The sequence below is a fragment of the Myotis myotis genome, unplaced genomic scaffold (assembly GCF_014108235.1).
Source record: "Myotis myotis isolate mMyoMyo1 unplaced genomic scaffold, mMyoMyo1.p scaffold_m19_p_2, whole genome shotgun sequence".
NCBI classification, from domain to species: domain Eukaryota; kingdom Metazoa; phylum Chordata; class Mammalia; order Chiroptera; family Vespertilionidae; genus Myotis; species Myotis myotis.
The window spans coordinates 65,996,183-66,010,048 of NW_023416324.1; the positions used below are offsets into that span (position 1 = coordinate 65,996,183).

At 38.0% G+C, this 13,866-nt stretch overlaps 1 protein-coding gene across 9 annotated transcripts in view; it reads left to right on the forward strand.

Annotated features, from left to right (window-relative positions):
- Positions 1-13,866, forward strand: part of PKN2 (protein kinase N2) — a 153,314-nt gene that overhangs the window by 60,390 nt on the left and 79,058 nt on the right. The window lies entirely within an intron of this gene.

Consider the following 13,866-nt stretch of genomic DNA (forward strand, 5'->3'; position numbering starts at 1 on the left):
AAAACTAAACCAGAGGTTGTACCAGCTATAAAATATTTCAGCAAAATTACTTCATTGGTGACAGCTGACAGAGGTTATCCCGAGTACTCAAAATAGCTGGTTAATCATCCATTAATAATACATGAGCACTCATTATAATCTGAGCAGGTTCCAGATGTCTTTATAAGGTAATCATATCTGGTTAAACAAGAACGTTAGATTTTAGGGGAATATAAACTGTTAATATAATTGTAACACATGGCAAGGTTCTGGAGAAGTTTATTTTTTAAATATCGGTTTATACGTATCAAGCGAAAACCAAAATGTTGATCAGTGAACAGTAACTAAAAGACTTACAGGTGACAGTTTGTTAAGGAGATAGATTAGCTAGTGCATCAGCATGCTACTACTTTTACTAGTTTAGATTTGGCTAGGTTTACTTCAACTATATTTTCTCTTTTTTTTAAATGCAGTAAATAGCCTCAGTTCAGAAGCAGGCATTCTGGCTGTTTAAGGATCACTTTATGAATATTGAACATTGGGAGTCAGCTGGCTATAAAATAAAGACCAAAGATTTTATGATCTGAGATCTCATCCCAGCTGAAGCATTACATAGTTGCGTGGTTATATGCCACTTTAAACCCCTCCAGGCCTTGCTTTTCTTATTTGAGACCTCTATCAGAGGTGGAATCTAAAGGTTTGGTATTTGACATACGGACTTACATTGGAGAGCAAAAGTAGAAAGAAAGGGAGGCATCTATAGTAAAAGTCAGGTTTTATTTATGGATTACTAGAGTCATGCCATTAAGAGGACAGAAAACAAGCAGAAAGATTTAGAAGTAGCGTTCCAGGAAAGAAGAGTTCAATTTTAAATACAATTAGAAGAAAAGCCAGTAGGACATTCAAGTAATATCCATAAGGTCATAAATTACCAGATGAAGACCAAAAAGCCCATCTTGGCTTGAAATACCTACCACTTTGGAAATACCAGAAAGTATGATGTGGTTAATTCGAATCTATTTAACTCCACTTGATTTATATGCCATTGATGTTTATATTTTAGTTCTTTTACTTATCTTCAATTTCACAAATTAGGTCTAATTATGTTGTCTTATATAGTCATTGTTGGTTTACAATTGCCTACATATTTATCATTTTCTTTGTCCATTTCTTCATACTTCACAGACCTTCCTTCTAGAATCCCTTGTTTCTTTTTCTTTCTAAAGGTATAGACTGTGGAAAGATATTTTTCCTCGTGTACGATTCTAGGTTATTTTCTCTCAGCACTTGGAAACTGTTATTTCACAGTCTTCCACTGTTATTGAGGAGGAGGCAGCTGTAGTCTGATGGTTGAAGCTATGTAGATAATGTCCTTTCTCCCTAGCTTCTTTTAAGATATTCTGTCTTCAGTGTTCTGCTCTTTGAGAATAATTGTTTATATTTCCTTTCATTAGATCTGCTTGGATTTACTATGTTTCCTGAATATGAGATTTGTGTATTTCATTCATTATGGAAAATTCTTAGCTCCTTTTTTTTTTTTTTTTTTTTTTTTTTTAGTATTGCACCTTCTGTATTCCCTCTATTCTTTCATTTTGAAACTCCAGTTGGATGCATGATAATTTCTTCAAGTCTCTGTCTCCATTTCTCTAATACTCCTTTTACCTGTGTCCAGTTTGCTCTTGATCACATATATTGTATTTCTAATATATAGGGTGTCCCAAAAAATGTATATACACTTTAACACAGTGGTTCTCAACCTTCCTAATACTGCGACCCTTTAATACAGTTCCTCATGTTGTGGTGACCCCCAATTTCATTGTTACAAATTGAACATAATTAAAGCATAGTGATTAATCACAAAAACAATATGTAATTATATATGTGTTTTCCGATGGTCTTAGGCGACCCCTGTGAAAGGGTCGTTCGACCCCCAAAGGGGTCGCGACCCACAGGTTGAGAACCACTGCTTTAACAGCTAATAGCTCAATTGATGTTTCTTTCTCTTCAAATTGAAACCATTGAAATATATAATTATTCAAAGTGTATATACATTTTTGGGGACACCCTGTATATATTTTAATACTGGAAGTTCTATTTTTATAATCTTGGTTATTTTTTATAGTGTCTTGTCCCAAACATTCTTTGATACTCCTTATATTTAGTTTTCATATTAAATACACTTTCACATTCTGTATATGGTAATGACAATAAGTAAAATCCTTGTCATACTACTATAGGTTTTTCTTACTCATGGTGATTTTTTTTTTTTTTTTCTATCTGAGCTTTGTGATTTCTACTGTGTCTATATTTTCACTGGAATTTTCTCTGGGGGAATTCTTTTAGGTTTAGATTTAAAGTGTCTTCTTTCAAAGAGTATGTGCATTTCTGTAAGATGCTTGGAAGCTTTACCAACCTGAATCCAGTTAAAAGCAAATTTAAACCTAAGATAATATGATTTCCTGCCTCTAAACTGAGAACAGTAGGAATTTTAAAAGAATATTATTACTTCTCCCCCCAGGCATCCCAAGCCAAAGACAAGTCCAGAAGTAATTTAGCCATTATAGATGGCACTGTTTGAGGTTCCTGTCTTCAATCAGGTTTTTCCTGATCTGATTGCCCACTTTGTAGAGTTCTCAGGACTTTTCTTGGGCTCTTATTAAAACCCAAATTTTATTCCACCAGGATGAGGAACTAACGAGTCTCTTTTTATCAGAATAGCAAAAGCATTCTCAGAAGCATAAAGCTACAGATGTCTAGTTATATCTATTGTGGGATTGGGTCACATGCACCATGCACTGCCTTGCCCCTAGCCCCCAACTGCAGGTGAGACTGAAATCTTCTTTCTTTTTTTTTTTTCCCTGCTTAACCTTCTGCTTACTTTAAGCAAAAGAGAAAGATGTTGAGCATGAAGTCTTAAGTTAGCTTATAGTGTCAGGCACTTAAAGTTTGCAAATACTATTATTTACATTCTTCTACAACTCTGTAATATATTTAAGGAGTCTTGTAGCACTTTGAATTTTATTGGTAATTGTAATCTTTAATTATTTTTGAAGAACTTATAGTTTCCTATGATCTCTATTTTATATTGTTTTCAAATTTATTGACATATATGTGCATATCTGTAGTAACATTTCCTCTTTCATTACTAATATAGGTATGTTCTTTATTTTTCTTTCTTGATCACTTTTCTTGTCATATTTTATATGCAGTTCCCTTTACCAAAAAAAAAAAAAAAAGTTTTTTGGCTCTACTGATTCTTTTTTGTTCTATTTTGTTAATCTCTGCCCATTTATTTTTTTCTCTCATTCTTTGAAATTAGTTGGCTATTTTTTTTAAAGGTTGCCAGATGTTTTTTAATCTCAACAGTATAGATGTTTAGCACTTTTTTTTTTAATTCTCCCCGAGGATATTTTTTTCCATTGATTTTCTTTTTTAGAGAGAGTGGAGGGGAGGGAGAAGGTAGATAGGAAGCAAGAGAAATGTAGATGTGAGAGAGACACCTTGATTGGTTGCCTCCTGCACTAGCCCTGACCGGTTCCTGGGATCTGGCCTGTAATGTGGTATGTGCCCATGACTGGGAATTGAACCTGTGACCCTTTGCTCTACCAATGGAGCAAAACCAATCAGGGGAGATGCTTAGCATTTTAGATTTATTATCTTTTCTAATACATTCATTCAAAGTTTATGACTATCCTCTAAGTATTGCTTTAGTTGCATCACAAAAGTTTTGATGTGTAAAATTTTTAAATATTTTTATAGAAAACATAATTGATAAGTAGCAATATGTAAGTTTAAAGTGTACAACATGTATACATTTATATATTGTAATATGATTATCACTATAGCATTAGCCAACACCTCTATCATGTCACATATTATCACTTCTTATTGGGCATGGGAACAATTAAGATCTAGTCTCTTAGCGACTTTGGAGTTTACAGTATTGTTACCTATAATCACTATGCGTTGCATTAGTTCTTCAGGACTTATTTATCTACTAGTTTCTAGTTTGTATGCTTAAACAGCATTTCCCAATTACCCTACTCTAGCCTCTGGTAACCACCTTTCTACTCTCTGTTTTTACAAGATCTTGGCCTTTTTAGAGTCCACATATAAGTGATATCATATGGCATTTGTTTTTCTCTGTCTGACTTATCTTACTTAGTATAATGCCCTCAAGCTCTAACCATGTTGTTGTAAATGGCAGAAGTTTTCTCTCATTGCTTAATAATATTTCATATTTTATGTGTGTGTACACATGTACACACGTACATACCACATTTTCTTTATTTTCACCTATTGAGGAACACAAGTAGCTTTCATATCTTGGCTATTGTGAGTAATGCCAAATAAACATGAGAGTGCCTATATCTCTTTGACATCCTGTTTTTTATCCCTTAGATATATACTCAAAAGTGGAACTGCTGGATTATATGGTAGTTCTACTTTTAATTTTTTTAGAAACCTCCATACTGTTTTTCATAGTGGCTACACCAATTTACATTTTCATGAAAGGTATATAAGGGTTCCCTTATCTGTACAGTCTTGAAACAGTTTTCTATCTCTTGATGATAGCCAGTTAGATCATTTGTATTTTTTAAAATATATTTTTATTGATTTCAGAGACGAAGGGAGAGGGAGAGATAAAAACATCAATGATGAGAGAGAATCATTGATTGGCTGCCTCCTGCACAACCCCCACTGGGGATTGAGCTCGAAACCCGGGTATGTGCCCCGACCAGGAATTGAGCCGTCAACTGTCAACCACTGAGCCACACCAGCCAGGCCTGTATGTTGCTTTTAATTTTGTTGCTTGTTTTTTGCTGTGAAGAAGCCTTAAAGTTTGATATAGATTGAAGTTATTTTGCTTTTGGTGTCATCCAAAAAATCATTGCTAAGACCAATGTTGAGGGCTTCTTCCCTAAATTTGCTTCAGGAATGATGGTATCAGGTCTTATTTTTATGTCTTTGATTGATCCTGAGTTACTGAGGTCTATTACCAGAGCTAAGTGGGGCAAGACTCCTACCATGTCCTTTGGCCTATGGTGCTAAATACTTCAAATCACATAAATGCAGTTTTGGCCATGGATGGATATTTAATTCATTGTTTAAAAAGTGGGGCAAAAAAGGGGAACATATTATGCTGTCATGATGATATCACCTAAAATTTTAGTTATTTAGTTTGAAATATTGTCTTATTTTCATATATATTTGTTATCCTACAAGGTACTTAAAAGTGTGTTTCTAGGTCATTAAACATAGGAGGATTTTCCTAGTTTTCTTTTATTTTTTGATTGCTTGATTAATTTTATTGTGGTCCCTTGAAATTTCCTGAGATTTATTTTATGGCCATATATAATTTTTTAAATGTTCTGTGTGTGCTTAAAAATAATAGATATTCTTCACTGGTTGGCTATTATTCTTTATATATTTATAGGTTAAGCATTTAATTTTTATCTGCTTATTCTATTATGAAAAACATTGAAGTAATGTTTAGTGGCATTGGAGTTGCTATATCCTCTTTAATGCTGCCAATTTTTGCTTTACTTTGTCTCCATGTTATTGGCCACAAAATAAATTTAAAATGGATACATCTTTCTGGTGAATTGAATCTTTTATCTTTATGAAATGACTTTTTAATCTCTAGTAATTTTTGTGCCTCAAAGTATCTTTTGTCTGTTATTAAAATAGTTTGGGGGTTGGGCTTATTGATTAGATGAAATACCTTTTTAAATTCTTTTACTTTCAACTTTTCTGTATCACTATGTTTTAGATATGTCTCTTATAAATAGCGTATAATTAGATTTGCTTTTTTATTTGTTTTTAAAATGTGTATGGTTATCTTTTATCTGGATCGTTTAGTCTACTATGTTTAAATAATTATCGATATATTTGGGTTCATATTTAATATCTTATTTTGTGCTTCAATGCTCTTCCCCCCTTTTTTGCCATTTTCATAGTATTTTTGAAAAACAGTACATTGTTTTAGAAATTTTGGTTAATTTACACAATATAACATGCATACTCATCAAAGACCATAATGTTAACACTATTTTTACCTGTGTCCATACATTTCTAAGGCCTTAAAATGTCTCCATCTACCCACACATCCTGACTTATATGTTGTTGTTACCTTAATTTTAATTCTATGTTTTTTTAAATATATTTTTATTGATTTTAGAGAGAGGAAGGGAGAGGAATAAAGAGAAACATTGATCAGCTACTTCTTGCACTCCTCCCCCCCCACACCCCTCACTGGGGATTGAGCCTGCAATCTGGGCATATGCCCTGACTGGGAATCAAACCGTGACCTCCAGGTTCACGGGCCGACACTCAACCACTGAGTCACACCGGCCGGGCTTAATTCTTTGTTTTTAAAAAATCTTTACATGACATTTAAAAAATATATACAGTAGTCTTTTTTATAAACCATTTTCTTTTTTCCTAGTTCATTTCTCTTTTGATATACCAGTTTGTATCACTTTTTTTCTTCCTAAAATACATCCCTTAGTATTTCTTTTTAAGAGCTTATGTTTGTAACATTCTTTCCTTCTTTGTTTGATAGTATTATTTTGTCCTCATTTTTAAAGGTATTTTCACTGAGTTTACAATATATAAGCTTGATAGTTATATCTTTTCACACAAACTATCATTATACCTTCTTTGAGCTTTCATTTTAGATAGATAGATAGATAGATAGATAGATAGATAGATAGATAGATAGATGATAGATAGTTTTTTATTTTATTGATTTTTTACAGAGAGGAAGGGGGAGGGATGGAGAGTTAGAAACATCAATGGGAGAGAAACATTGACCATCTGCCTCCTGCATACCCCCCACTGGGGATGTGCCCACAACCAAGGTACATGCCCTTTATCAGAATAGAACCTGGGACCCTTCAGTCTGCAGGCCAATGCTCTATCCACTGAGCCAAACCAATCAGGGCTAGCTTTCATTGTTTTAAAGTCTGCTGTCACTCTAATAGCTCCTTTAAAGGCATTTTTTCTATGGCTGCTCTTAAGATTTTCTCTTTGATTATTTTGAAGTTTTACCATGATATATCTAGGTGGGGACCCCATCTCCCCAAACACACACACACACACACACACACACACACACACACACACACATTATACAGATGGGGAGATCCCAATAAGCCCATCATTAAGTTGGAAATATTCTAAGTAAAAAATGCATTTAATACACATAACCTACCAAACATCATATCATGGCCTCAAACATATTAGCCCACACTTGGGTAAAATCATCTAACACAATGAATACAGTGTAGAATAACAGTTGTTTACACTCATGATAACATGGATGACTGGGAGATGTGTCTTACGGATGCTGCCCAGAATCATGAGAGTATCATACCACATATCACTAGCTCAGGAAAAGATCAAAATTCAAACTTCAGTTTCTGCTAAGTATTGCTTTCCCTCATTCATAAAGCTAAAAAATTGTAAGTCAAACTATCATTAATTTGGAGGTTGTATGTATATTACTGCTTGGTGTTGATTGGATATCTTGACTGTACACCAGTGATGGCGAACCTATGACACACGTGTCAGAGGTGACCCACGAACTCATTTTTTTGGTTGATTTTTCTTTGTTAAATTACATTTAAATATATAAAATAAATATCAAAAATATAAATCTTTGTTTTACTGTGGCTGCAAATATCAAAAAATTTCTATATGTGACACGGCACCAGAGTTAAATTAGGGTTTTTCAAAACGCTGACACGCTGAGCTTAAAAGGTTCACCATCACTGCTCTACACTGAGTGGCCAGATTATTATGACCACCTGACATTTGTAGGCAAATTAGCTATAATTTCATACTGAAGTTGCTAGAGGGCCAGAACATCCTATATAATAAAAGGGTAATATGCAAATTGACCCTAACAGCAGAGTGACTGGGAATCACTGGTCACTATGACACACACTGACCACCAGGGGGCAGACACTCAATGCAGGAGATGCCCCCTGGTGGTCAGTGCGCTCCCACAGGGGGCGCTCTGCTCAGCCACAAGCCAGGCTGATGGCTGCCAGTACAGCGGTGGTGGTGGGAACCTCTCCCAACTCCTCAGCAGCGCTAAGGATGTCTGACTGCAGCTAGGCCTGCTCCCCGCTGGCAAGTGGACATCCCCCGAGGGCTCCAGGGCTGCCAGAGGGATGTCTGACTGCCAGCTTAGGCCCAATCCCCCCCCAGGGAGCGGGCCTAAGCCAGCAGGTGGTCATCCCCCGAGGGGTCCCAGACTGCAAGAGGGCACAGGCTGGGCTGAGGAACCCTCCTGAGTGCACAAATTTTTGTGCACCTGGCCTCTAGTTATAAATAGGGAAGCAGGTTGTTTACCACGACAGTAGAAGTGATTTTTTTTCTGAAGATATGGGTAAACAACTCGATTTAACAGCCTTTGAACGTGGGATAATTGTTGGTACTCGGAGCCGTGAAGCGAGTATCAGCAAAACAGCCGAAGGCCTGTTCGAACACCTTTGCTGTCTGCAGTTACCAAGATAAAACGTCTCCAATTCGCACAGGACACAAGGATTGGACAGTTGAGCATTGGAAAAAAGTCATGTGGTCCAATAAATCACGTTTCCAGTTTCCATGCAGATGGCAGAGTGAGAATTTGGCGGAAACAGCATGAAAGCATGCACCCCACATGCATGTGTACAACCCTTCAAGCTGGCGGGGGCAGTGTTATGGTTTGGGGCATGTTTTCCTGGCATGATTTGGGCCCTTTAATTCATGTGGAAGAAAGTCTGACTAGCACAACATACCTAAGTATCGTTCCTGATCAGGTTCATCCTATCATGTTGATGGCGTATCCCAATGGAGATGGCTTCTTCCAACAAGACAATGCGCCATGCCACGGTGCTCGTATTGTGCAGGAGTGGTTTCAAGAGCATGAGGGAGACTTTACCTTGCTTAGGTGGTGCCCGCAATCACCAGATCGAAATCCAATTGAGCATTTCTGGGACGAAGTTAAAAGAGCCATCAGGCAGCTGGTTCCACAACCATCAAATCTCACAGAACTGGACAGTGCTATTCATCAGGCATGGTGTCAGATTCTCACATCACCTTTCAATATCTCATGGAGTCAATGTTAAGAATCGCTGCAGTATTGAAGGCAAAAGGTGGCCCAACAAAGTACTGATGGGATGGTCATAATAATCTGGCCACTCAGTGTTTGTATTGGTTTCTTTTATATGCTTTGGAAAATTTGTAGTTATCTCATTACATACTTGTCTTTGAATCATCATTTTTCTCCTTTTCATCTGAACCATAGTAAGATACATTTGTTTTTCTTTTTGCCCTTTGTGTCTCTTAACCCCTCATTTTTTGTCCCCTCCCCAGTTTTTAGAGAAGGGGAAAGGAGAGACATAGATGTGATAGAGAAATATTCATTAGTTGCCTCCCACACACACCCCAACCAGGAATTGGACCTGCAACCTGGATATGTGTCCTGACTGGGAATTGAACCCACCACCTTTTAGTGTACGGGACAGCACTGCAACCAGCCGAGCCACATTGGCCAAGGCATTCTTCACCCCATTTTTAAATGGACTTTTTTTTCAGAATTAATCTGCTCTTTTTCTGTCATTTATATAAAAATAGAGAAATATGCTAATTAACTGGGATGCCATAACAGTTCAACCGGACAGGAGGAGTTTGTGCGTACAGCTTTGGGGGCGGGGCAGCAAGGGGCCTCTGCGTGCCTGTGCCGGGGGTGGGCTGCTTCAAGGGCTGGAGAGGGAGGCAGTGCCAGACCGGCAGCGGACACGGCTGCTGCGGGGCCCGGGGAACAAAGCAGGGCGGACTGGTGACTCGAGGGTGGGCAGTGCCACATGATTTTGAATCGCACGCTGGGCTCCTAGTCCTTCCTAACTAATAAAAGACAAAAAGGGTAATTGGCCGTACCTTCGCTACGCTTTCCATTGGCTCATCAGGGTGATATGCAAATTAACCACCAACAAAGATGGTGGTTAATTTGCATATGTAGGCTCCAAGCAGTGGAGCGAAGCCAAACGGCCCCAAAGCCAGCTGAGCAGCGAGGCCTCATGGCCCCGGGATTAGCGGACCCGGGAGGCCTCACAGCCCCGGCGCCAAGCGGAGCCGCGAGGCCTCATGGCCCTGGGATCAGCAGAGCAGTGAGGCCTGACAGCTGCGGGGGGGGGGGGGGGGCTGGAGCCCTCTGGCCGGAGCCCAGCCAGAGCGAAGGCCTGGGTCCTGGGTGCCAGAGGAAAACTGGTGTCAGCAGCCAAGGGAAGGGAAGGCCTATTGCACGAATCTCTTCGTGCAACAGGCCTCTAGTATGTATATAAAAGGTTAAACAACCGACCGGTAGGCATAACTCACACTGACCACCACAGGGCAGGTGCTCAATGCAGGAGCTGCGAAATGACAGCAACTTTGCAGAGTGCCCTTTCGCACTCCGGGACCCCACAGGGGTGTTGGATTGCTGGTTTTGGCCTCATCCCCGTAGGCCAGGCTGAAGGACCCCACCTGCCAGAGGGACCCTGCTCATTCCACAGATGCTTTTTGAGCCCTGGCACTGCCCCAGGTGCTGCTGGCCAGGGATGGGCAGCAGTCCCACCCCACTGGCCATCTTCTAATTAATTTCCTTTCAATGTGCACGAATCCATGCACCAGACCTCTAGTATAATATATTAAACTCATCCATTACAATAGTTATGAATAAATCCCAGCACTCCATATGGAAAACAAACCTGAAAATAAATTATTATAATACTATATTATACATAGCACCAAGGAGGGATGAAAATGTACTTTGAAGACATATTAGAAAGGACACCTGATCAGATTGGGGATGATTAGAGGTTTCCTGAAGAAAATGATGTCTCAGATGAGTTGAAAATAATTTGGAGGAAGTCAAGTGCATTGCTTTTTCAGAGGTAAAGAGATATAAATTATTTTTTAACTGAGTGTAGAATTTGACAGGAAATTAGTAATGGACAGTTAACTTAGATCTTGTCAGTATAAGGCCTTTAATGCCTAGCTATGAAAGTGAAACTTTATTTGGGCCCTCATTAGTCTTAATCATGAGGTATAGTTTTAATTGGCAAAGTATGCACTTAAGAGTCAATTTAGCCCTAGCCAGTTTTGCTCAGTGGATAGAGCGTCGGCCTGCGGACCAGAGGGTCCCGGGTGTGATTTTAGTCAAGGGCACGTACCTTGGTTGCAGGCTCCTCCCTGGCTTAGGCCCTGGTGCAGGAGGCAGCCAATTGATGGGTTTGTCTCACATCAATGTTTCTCTCTGTCTCCCCCTCTTTTCCACACTCCCTAAAAATCAATGGAAAAATATCCTCGGGTGAGGATTAACCAAAATAAAAAAAAAGAGAGTCAATTTAACATTTGCTCTTATAATTTAAAGGCAGTTCATAGAATGGAAAAATAATTTCATCTTATAGAATTCTTTTAAATTTCTTGTTTTGAATGAAGAGGACATTAATTGGGAGTTTTAGTTACTCCTGTTTGGAAATGTTTCACTATGAAAAAAAGTATTTAAGAAATAATGCTGGCAACCATATGTTTTATATGTTGTAAATTTAACATACCTATAAGAAAGAAAACTGGAGAGAAGAAAAGTAGGTGGTTAAATGGGAAAATGGGTGAAATCTGAGGAAAACAGCTAAGTTCTCTAATTTCTAGATGAGTAAAAAAGTGGGCTTCATAAAACAGGATATATGTCTGCCTCAGCAAACACTTTTGTGACCTTTGCAAATTACTTAACCTCTCTGAGCTTCTGGGTGTGTTTCTTTTATTTGCAAAATGAGTTAATGTTACAAACCTTTGTGAGCTCCTTTGAAGATTAAATGAGCAGAAATACAGCTACTTAACTGAGCCCTGACATGTAATTTTATTTAGCCCTAAACATTGGTCTAAGACTGTACCGACTTTATCTTCACAATAACCCCAATTTGTGGCTGAAAAAACTACAACACAGAAATGTTAAGTGTATGATCAAGACCATACCAATAAGTAGCAGCCAGAGGATATGGCAACCAAGACATTTTGACCTTAAGAACCATTACCATTAATTGTATTTCTTGTGTTTTTGTAATTTTTAGGACATAATTTTCATAAAAAGTGATAGATATTGTAATACCATTACAAATTCCCAGAATATTAGAATCAGTAGGTATTTAATGTCTTAGTACAACCTGCTTTAATGTGCAAGAATTTCTTATTTAGCATCTTTAATAGATTGCAGTCTAGCTTCAATGTAAATGCTTCCAGAGTCAAGGAATCTTATTAATAGTAAAGCAAACCTTCTCATTGTTAGATAACTCAAAATTTAAGGAATTTCTCTTTATCCGCTGATAAAATTTTTGTTCTCGCTGGTTTTACCCATTGGGTCTAACTCTCTGCCCTGTGGAGAAATAGTAAATGGACAGCTACTTTTATAGACAAATGTTTAAATGATTAGGCAACAGTTTCTCTTTCTCATACTCTGCTAAATACTAGTATCTATTCAACTCCTTTCGACTGAGGGCCTTCTACTCTGAATGCATTCCTGTTCTTTTTAAAAATGTGCTTATTGCCCTAGCTGGTTTGGCTCAGTGGATGGAGTGTTGGCCTGTAGACTGAAGGGTACAGGATTCGATTCTGTTCAAGGGCACAGGCCCGGGTACGGACTCGATCCCCAGTGTGGGGTGTGCAGGAGGCAGCCGATCAATGATTCTCTCTTATCATTGATGTTTATATCTTTCTCTCCCTCTCTCTTCCTCTCTGAAATCAATAAAAATATATATATTTTAAAAATGTGCTTATTGCTTGGCCAGCGTGGCTCAGTTGTTGAGAATCGGTCTACTAGTATAAACCAGGAGGTCACAGTTCAATTCCCGGTCAGGGCGCATGTCCGGGTTGCAGGCTGGATTCCCAGTAGGGGGAGTGCAGAAGGGTTCGGATCAGTGATTCTCATCATTAATGGTCCCTCCCCCCCCCCCCCGCCCGAAATCAATAAAAATATATTTAGAAAAAAATGTGCTTATTATAAATTATATACCAAATTTTGTGTGGTTTTGATTTCGTGTAACATTTATGTAAAAAAAAAAGGAAAGAAAACCTGTTCACAGATCTGTATACACTTAACTGTTCAGTCATTGTTATGATGTGCAATTTGTGGACTCAACAGAGATATGCTTACACTTCCTACAGTGACTACTGATTAATGTTTATTGAATATTTACTATGCAAGCTTTTTACATATAACTTAATTAATCACAGTAATCCTGTGAGATTGATGCTTTTTCACTATTTAACAGATGAAGAAAATGAGGCACAGTGTTGTTAAGTAACTTAGCCCATATTACATGGTTTATACTGAATCTCAGCATCAATTGAGATTTAAACCTAAGCATTCTTAACAACTATAGCAATGTATGTATACAGTATATGTATGTCTAGTTCAGGCTGCTTTAACAAAATACCACAGAGTGGGTGGGTTAAAAAAACATAAATTTGTTTCTCAAAGTTCTGGTGGCTGGCAACATCCAGATCAAGATGCTAGCAAGATCAGAGTTCTGGTGAAGGTCCTCCTGGTTAGTACATAGAGTCTTCTCACTGTATCCTGACATGACAGAGAGAGACCACCCTCAATTACCTAATTCCCAAAAGACTCACCTCCAAATGCCATCACATTACAGCTCCAACGTGTAACTTTTGGGGGAACACAAAAATTCTGCCCATAGCAATATGTTACATAGTTCCTTTGTGAGCTTTTCTAATATCTTACCTACCTTATATATCAGTTTTCTATAATAATTTGTTGTGTAGAAAATCAACTTTTGAAGTGACTCATTTGTAATTTGGTAAATTCAGTTACAATAGAAACCTTTCTTGATTAATTTCAGC